Source organism: Botryllus schlosseri, chromosome 11, assembly GCF_051294905.1.
Source record: "Botryllus schlosseri isolate E-star chromosome 11, Bs_hap1, whole genome shotgun sequence".
Taxonomy (NCBI): domain Eukaryota; kingdom Metazoa; phylum Chordata; class Ascidiacea; order Stolidobranchia; family Styelidae; genus Botryllus; species Botryllus schlosseri.
Window position 1 is genome coordinate 16,084,901 of NC_137246.1, and position 9,082 is coordinate 16,093,982.

General features: G+C 39.5%; 1 long non-coding RNA gene across 3 annotated transcripts; it reads right to left on the bottom strand.

The window, feature by feature from the left end:
- Nucleotides 1–243: 243 nt before the first annotated feature.
- On the bottom strand, nt 244–7,711 carry LOC145449968 (uncharacterized). 3 transcript variants are annotated; one of them, XR_013918388.1, is made up of 3 exons: nt 5,542–7,635; nt 1,231–5,460; nt 244–1,159 (listed from the first exon to the last, which is right to left on the bottom strand). It is a non-coding gene; the product is annotated as an uncharacterized LOC145449968 (long non-coding RNA). The 3 variants fall into 3 exon arrangements; XR_013918389.1 differs by lacking the exon at nt 244–1,159 and having other exon boundaries at nt 1,929–2,669; nt 2,872–5,460; nt 5,542–7,640; XR_013918387.1 differs by lacking the exon at nt 244–1,159 and having other exon boundaries at nt 1,929–5,460; nt 5,542–7,711.
- Nucleotides 7,712–9,082: the final 1,371 nt, after the last annotated feature.

A 9,082-nucleotide genomic window follows, 5' to 3' on the forward strand; every position in this document is an offset into this window, starting at 1 on the left:
GTAGGGATCAATCAGTTGTGTGCTGCTCCAATCAGATATATTTTCTTCGAGTCCTTCGGTAAATGTAGATTTTGAGCGCTTCACGATTTTGCATCTCATCCTTAAGTATGAAGCGTCCTTGTCTCAATACCTTAATACCACTAGAATTAGCACGCGTTTACGACTAAGCAACCAATTCTATGTTAAAGCATTGCGCTGCAAACATTTCCGCACGCATATTTATACGTAGATTATTATCGTTGTAAATCGTGACGATGAGTATAAATGGTACATTTTTCGTCCCGTGGTCATCTGGCACAGATGTCCCTAATTTTCCGATTGCCTGATCGTTATCATGTCCCTATATGTTTGGTATCACACTTATGAGATTTACTTCGCATGATCGAACAAAATGGCGGCTATATGGCAAAGACATTTTCTTTGTGAAGGTGGTGCTATCAACATCATCGTATTTTCATAGTATTACAAATTGTCTTTATCCTATATAATATATCGTTGTTGTATTTTGGTTTCGTTCATGTGTTCGGTAAATATGACTGAAAATGAGTGATAGCTTCGATACGTGATGTTAATCTATTAAGTGCCCGCCTATTACAAATTCCTTCTGTGACATGATCCAAACATTTAGCCAACTTAATTTCAATTCACGACTAATTTAGGTCCGCGTGTATTTATGGATTGCATTTTATTATGGCATCATCTCAACCTTGGTTCTTTTCAATAACTATTTTTTTTCACAACGTATAGCCCAATTTGCAGCATCCACTAATAAATTAACCTGATCGGCCACATTGAACAACCCGGTGAAACGGTGTCTACTGATGAAAATAAACGAAGGATAGTAGGTAATGTGAGTTACCGGTAGTTCTTTATGCGATCAAAATTATGAATTTACATGAGCTGTTCAACTTGGTTAACATGCATCCAGATTACGCGGTGTATTTTGCAGTGGACTAATTGCTAGAAACTCTAAATAAAATTAACTCCGAAAAAATAATTTCCATCGTCTCAAGCCACCCTCGGTGATGTCTGAGATTTTGATAAAAGACCGCAAGAAGACAGAGAATGTTCGCAACGGGCGTGAAATCCACCATGGAAATCAAACGTAAATTTCTGCACGATCGCTCGTACCCCGGAGCCACAACAAGCTCTTGTACACCTGTAAAAGCAGCGAAATTTCCCTGTAGGTCCTCGGCATGCGAACCGTGATTCAGGTATTTGTGTGCTCACAAACGAAATGCCGCTCTCGTCACATCCTGAAATTATCTTCACCTCTCTCGCGACAATGTGCCAGCGGACAGGTTTCGGCCGCAGATGCGAATCGGTGGTGGAAATAACTTCTTTTGTCGCGATGTAATTTGCGCTAACGTCGGGCCGCGGGGCGCCTTAACGAGCGTGCAAGTGTAAAATTTCATGATTGGGAACGTGCGGGTTCGAGGTGAATGACCGTTTTCATTGACTAGACGTGGTGGAATGCAACGCTGTGTTAACAAGCGCCATATCTCGGGTGACCCTTCGCACTTTATGTAAACCAAGAATGATATTTCCCTATCTTGGGGATGTGTTATTGATGCTATGCTCAATCGGGGCCGATTTCAAAGCAACTTCACTAGCATGCCTGCATCCCTTCGGAACATAAAAATGTTAACGCAAGCGGCTTCAGGTACAGCGCTCGACAGGACTTTCTACGGTCAAGTGTCTTCGGTAAATATTTCGACCTAGACTTTAATTCATCAAAGATTTTGGGTTAAAAATCGTAAAATCAGAGGTGGAAATTGGGCCCGACTTTTCAGGCTCCTTTTTTCGAAAAGATTTCAGCCTTGAAGCGGACCGAATGACCCCACCGCTATATAATTAACTCTATATAGTATGAGCCTGCTTTCGGGTTCCCGTCGCACTCAAATCGGACTGCAATATCGACATTCGGGTCCAGGACCAATAAACACGGCCCTGTTCAACCTTTGTTTCAAATATCAATCGGAATATTGAAGCCATTTTATAGGACGATTTGGAACAACGAATATACAAACTAAATATCCATATGAAATCTCATTTATGCAAACAGTGTACAGATATATATTGTATTCAAGTTTCACTTAGATGTATTGATTCATATTGATGTAGAAATATATTGCATGCCACACTGGCATACAAACTACATAGCTGTGTGGGTATACGCGGCATGCGAAGTCATGACCTCAATCTCTGTCTTCCGCGACGCGGAAATGCGACAACCTCGCGTCCAGCCGTTACGCAGCGAGCGCGCAAGAGGTCGACCTCCGGAGTGACAATGGACTTCGAGGTTAATATCAGCCTTCCAAACACTTCTGTTAATATTCCAATCTTTCTCAAATCGTATTTCGGTCCCTCGTTGACAGCTGCGCGGATTTGATTTCGCATCCATCACTCGGAAGCAGCATTCGCAGCGTATCTCATCGCATTTCACGCCGTGTTTTCCGCTCCAAACGGCCAAAACCCGCACGGTACATAGCTTACTGGCCCAGCCGGGCTCTAGCACACTATTTCGCTTTGATTTTGTTGATACTCCTTTGATAGTGAAGGCGCGGCACTTTACTTTGATATCTTGGGAAGGCCTGGTGTTGATGTTCTCACTGTGGTTGTGCTGCGCCAAGTCGATTCGAGCACAGATGTGAGCGCTGAGCCTGGTACTAAAACAATGCGAAAGAATTAAGCTTAATATGATTCGACCGTTGCAGTGTTATTATATCAAAACAAAGAAAATGTTATTGCTATATTTTTTCGCACAGAACTATAGTATAGAGAGAGTAATTATTCGATACACAGTCATTATTTACGCTAAACGTTTTCCTCTCCTGGGTGCACAAGGCTGGAAACTGATAGGCGCTTCACATGTTCCACCATTATTAGTAATATTGTAACATTTTGCTCTCACTCTGATATCTAATATTTGTGGATCTTTCGTATCTTAACCGCATGCTCTCCGGCTCTATAAAATATTAAGTACACCCGCGTAAACCTATTATGTAATTATAATGAGGTGTTTACTATATTTGCAAACGAAAAACACGTACTCAGACTGTATTGCTCCAGCTCTATAAAAGATAAATACGCCAGCGTAAACCCATTACGCAATTATACAGTATTTACGATTTTCTAACGAAAAACAAGTACTCAAAAACGATAGGACGAAAGGGATTTTGGACTGATCGAGACTATAAGGATCGATGACCTCATACAGTTACTGAAAAATTGTTGCACCCTGCCATTGTAAAATCACTTATTTAGTCCCGATATCAACCATTAACATTTCCCGAGATACTCATTATACCCAAATCGTACACGCTGCCCGTTCCAGACCATTTAGTATAGCGGGAAGTTCATTTTTGCGGCCTAAATGTGCACATATAGACCCACACGAGTGACTTATTCACAGAAATGACTGCGAAACGTTTATGGGACCATCGATAATATATTTATCATGATAATACGATTATACATTACCGACCGAAAGAACAGTTCATTGTCGAAATTAGAGGTCGACCGATTATCGACCTGGCCGATTATCGAGGTCGATATTTGGAACTTTCCCGGTTATCGATATCGGCCTATGAATAGGGCTGGGCACAATGATTGAGTACTCGAATCTGAATCGAGTATTAATTTCAATGATTCGAGTCGAGTAGCAAAAGATGATTTTTTCGAGTACTAAAATTATACGCTTCTCACCATTGAAAGTTAATTTATCAGCTAGAATTATAGCTACGATACTAATTTTCACTGTTGAAGCCTTGAAACCTTGATCAGCGGTATCGTAGCATACGAAATCTATGGTACAAAGCTACGAAGGTTACTGGACGTAGCACATTTCCAAAGTCATGATTATTCCACAACATTGCAACCAAGTGGAATGAATTAGGTATGGTTGAAAAAATACCAAAGTAACTTTTAAGAGATGGATAACTAACATTATATTCTTTGTTGTGGCATAAATGATACATATTTGAACTTTGACGTATTGCAGTCTGCTATGACGTCATAATGAGTGATACTCGATTACTCGACTCGAAGCATATTACGTGATTCAGAATCGATTCACTCAGGTACTCGATTTTGCCCAGCCCTACCTAAGAATGCCGATATCGCGGCCGATATTTTATATATAAAAAAAATTCAAAAATAGTGGAAATTCAATGCTCCATGTTCTTCATCTCAAGAAATCGACGACACAAAGGGTGAGTGATAGATTTATCCTTGCAAGACGAGCTTAACTGGATGAGCTTGCAGAGAAATTATGCTGCCTGCATTATAATGTACCTCTACTGGACTGATTTGCAATTCTGTATCAAGTTTTGCTTTTGGGTTATCCCAAATTTCAATGTATGTGCACAATTAAGCAAGAATTCTTTTTAATTTCATTTTTCTCGTTTGTTGTTCAGCTTTCTGTGGCACGTACAAGTGCCATCTTGCCTAATGGTTCTCTGTTCCTTCCATATCGGCCTATGATGTCGGTTATCGGCCTTGTGAGAGTGTCGATAATCGGTACCGGCATCGGCCTGCAAAAATCAATATCGGTCGATCTCTATAGTCGAAATGTCTTACGATATATTTTAAGTAAGTACATATCCAGGAAAATTATCGTGTTTGATAAAATGGCGGTTTCGACAGATTTGCTAGAGAATACGTAATCCAACCTCATATCACGAAAGGCAAATAAAGTTCGATCGCAAATAGTTCCGGAAAAAGTCAAACATACACGCTCTAAAATTATGCATGGTTCCTTCTTCACGGTGAAATCGATTGGTCGTGTTAATAACTAGATATCGATTCTTAATAACACCTCCACTCAACCAAATTCCCCAGTGTCTGGCATTAAATACAAAGCTACTTTCGGTTTGCGCACTGCATAATTGACTTCTGAGAATAGCAATCGAAAGGTACAAATCGAACAAAATCATATTGCCAAAGGAAGATAATATCTTATCAACTTATCGATACAATATGATCACAATCCATTGTCCAGGCTCGTAGTCTGATTGTGTAATATAGTATTGTGATGATGGTGTGAATTCAATTTACTTTCGGAGCCATTTCCTTCGTCGGAGGAGTGTCCGGACTGTAACTGGAGCAAATACGGAATTTCTTCACTTGTTTATCGATGATACAGTATACGTTTCACCAGCCAACAAGTGCGCGTTTAACCAGCATTGTCCTGAGCGCAATCGAAATAATATTCAGTCACTTAACAGATTTTGTAGAGATGGTATACACTGCAATGAAGAGATTGACGATAAAGTTTGAAATGATATCTTTCAGCTTCTTCGAGATAAAGCTGATTCCAAATTTGTTTGAAAGATTTGAGCATGACTTGCTTCGCTTCAGTTCCTGTCAAGACGGTATTTGCAGGATTCCGTCCTTCGGAAGTTGCTTCGAACTTTGCCAATTAGTGTGCCATCTCGTTGCCTTTAATATCGACGTGTGCTGGTATCCAAACGAAGATAAAATGTATTTTATGTAATTCAAGCTCGAGAAGATTAGTTGAAATTTCATTTGATAACTTACTCATCCCTCGGAAACGTGCTGTTTGTAGATGCTGCAATGCACTGCAACTATCAGATAGTACTAAATATTTCTTGATTCTTGAGCTGTTTTCTAAAATCCACTTCAGTGCCTCGGAGATAGCAGTTAGTTCAGCTGTGAAGATTGAAGAATATGGAGAACATCGTTTGGTTATCAATGCGACGTTTGGGATATATACTGCGTATCCCGTTTCAAACTCGTTTTTTGATCCATCCGTATAATCCTACTTGTAACCAAGTATTTTTCTGTCATATAAGACAGAGAGTCCTGGCATAATTGTTGTAATGAGATATTTGACCTCTCGAAATGTAGTAGATGAAAATCTACGCTTGGAACAGGAATTTTCCACCGTTATACAATGTACAGTTATGTGTGGATATGTACCTATAGCGTGAAATGCTGGAACAATTCGATTTTTGATAGAAGGTAGGTTCGAAATCTTGGATTTGTCAAACTGTATATTTCGTGCCAAGTATCATCAAATATTTCGTTTGCTGGACTCTTTTCAGTGGAATGAGCAAGAAGGAAGCACCGATAATTAAGGTAGAGGCATAAATGTCGGGTGTGAAGCGGCATCTGGTTACACTCGGCTTCTAACGCATGACAAATTGGAGTGCTTCGCATTGCACCACAACATAACCTTAGAGCTTGATTTTGAATCATGTCCAGTTTATCCAAATGTCGCTTCGTGGCAAAAAAGTATGCTGGCATCGCGTAATCCAGGGGTGGGCAAGTATTTTCCTCCGCGGGCCAAATGCGAAGTAAAAAATACGTGGGCGGGCCGAGTGAACAATTTTAGTTATATTCTCCAGCGTATTTCAATTTTATTTCTAAATTACATTGTTAATAAAGGCTGCTCGCTGTTGATGTTAGGTAATGAGAAAGTGGCGGTTAATTAAAAAAAAATATCTATTTGCCGTCACGATTCGAAACAATGTTAAACATGATACAATTTTAACTCTCTTTAAACCCCTATCCACAACTTTCTATTAAGACACTAAAACAGTGTCTCTCAACGATTTTCTAGGTACGCCCCCTTTATGATAGTGAAAAATTTCGTGCCCACCCCCATATCATGATACCACAACAAATTAAAAAGAGCAACCAAAATGATAGCAATCTCAACAGATAGTTTGATGGCATGGAAGGTTATGTTTGTAGATGAGGGAATTCCGTAATATCAAAGTCGGACAATACACATAGCAATAACTATCCTATACGCTGGGGGAAATCGCGCGGAGCGCGAAAAACGTTTTCATTTATTTTCGGCTTCGCGCCTCTCTTCAGATGCTTTCACGCCCCTCCAGTTCGATAACCACTGCACTAAACTGTATATGGGATAGTACAAAGCTTGTCTTGGTCGCTGCATTCCGAGCAGAGTACGGCTCAAATAGCCTTGATGCTGAACAAAGTTTGCAGTTTTTCCGAAATTAATCGCCCTCCCTTGACCGAGTGTTTCGTGTTTTGTCATAAATAAAATCCTTAATCTCGGCGACATGCTCGGCAAAAACTAAAGGAACAGGTTTATCCCTAACTGCAGTAAACAAATATTTAGTGCTCTAAACCTTCTTTGAATTTCAGCTTTCGGCTTTCTCTTTTGGAAACGCCCGTTCATTCTTTATGGGTGATAGAAATGATGAGTCATATAGTAATCGGAAGCACTGATTGACTTGTTATACGAATTAGGGATTTGGAAACACCTCACGTAACAATTTGAAAACATGTACCATAATATAATGCGCAGTGTGAAAATGGCAACAAAGGTTTCACCCAAACTATATGGAAAGAGTGATTTATTGTGAATTCAATAGTTACTCATGCTTTGCCACATTGCCTGTATTTTGAATATGGAGTACGCATGCAAGGTACGTAGGCAGCGTAATCGTGATAAATTAATAAACAGGCTTCGAAGTAAACGAATTTTCTGTTTAGTTGATACAGCCTATGGTTTTAGCCCACGCATCAACATCCAAAAAACAGGTTTAATGTTATAAATTCCAAGCAACCTTTCGCAGGCCGCACAGAATGGCTTCGCGGGCCACACTTTGCCCAGGTCTGGCGTAATCAATCGTACTCCTAATCATGGCTCGATATACTTGTAATCGATATATACTATGTAAGGCTTAGTCCGATGAAAATATACCCACAATAGTCGGTGTATAAACACTCGAATGGGTCTGAGATTCGACACACACACACAGGGATATATGTAGATATCCCTGGACATATACATAGTTAGAATTGCATTTTAAACAAAAGCCTTTAGAAATTTTTATTAAAGTTGTATAAATATGCCATAATTGTGTGAATACTTTCCTAAAACATGCTGTATGCGCCTGCGGACGATGATTACCACGCGATATAGCCGACATATACAATATGGGATGGTTGGAATCCTCGAAATTGTCGGTTCAACATCTATAGTATTTAGATATAGATCATTGGTACCGAATAAATGTTCTGATGATGATGATCGCGACCGTAAAAATGCTGCAAGACGATGCAGTCATGGTTAAAGATATTTTTGATCCGTATATCACGGGCTTTGGAAGCCTATTTCGTCAAAGGAGCTTGTTTTCAATCGTGAATACATATCCACTATGACGTCACAATTGAAAATGCGAGACGTCATGGCTTAGAAAGAAAGAAAGAAAACAATAAAAACATGTTTTAAACAAGGGCCTTGTTTTAAACAGGTTTGCTTTAAATTGATTTTTGTTTTAAACACAACCCTACACATATAGTTTAGTATTGCCATTGTGGGGTGGTTTTTAAATTATGAAAGACACATTTAAGCTAATTCGATAAAATGTATTGCTTTCAAACTCAGTAATATAGCATTGCTTGGATATCTCCGAATTAAATAATCGGTCTGCAACTTGGTCGTGCTCGCCTATATTATAATATAATCTTTGACGGCAGAAATGGCTTGATGGAGTTTATCACTTCGGTTCCTTCCATCACATGTCATTATGTGGTTATTGTTTGCAGAGTGGTTGAATGACTATATTTTAAAGCCACGACTGAGCTCATTGAGGATTCCCGGCACAGCGTACCCATCATTATTACATTGGTAACAACACAAATTTGAAAATGTGCTGTACCAGCGCACTCTATTAAACGATGCAATTCATGATAGCAAGGCGTATCGAATCACTTATTGAAGTATCTGATGAAAATAACGCTGATTTACAGGAGAACGCAAACCTCGAACAAGCTATCTAACGCTAGCGTGAAATTCCCATCTCGGCACACCAAAATCGTATTGGAAACAACTTCACTTTTTGGCAACATTAACCCACGAATTACGTAATCCTGGTGATTCTGATAGTTCTTCAACAATTAGTACTTCGCCCAATTGACATCAAACGGGTTAAGACTTACTTCCAGGTGTCGATGAAAAACATCTGTTCTAATAATATTTTGTGTCGCCTATTTGTTTGCCGTAATGTGAAATTTCGTCACGACAATGTACCTTATCGTGACCAGATAATTTTCGGATCTACAATCTCTTGATAGACGA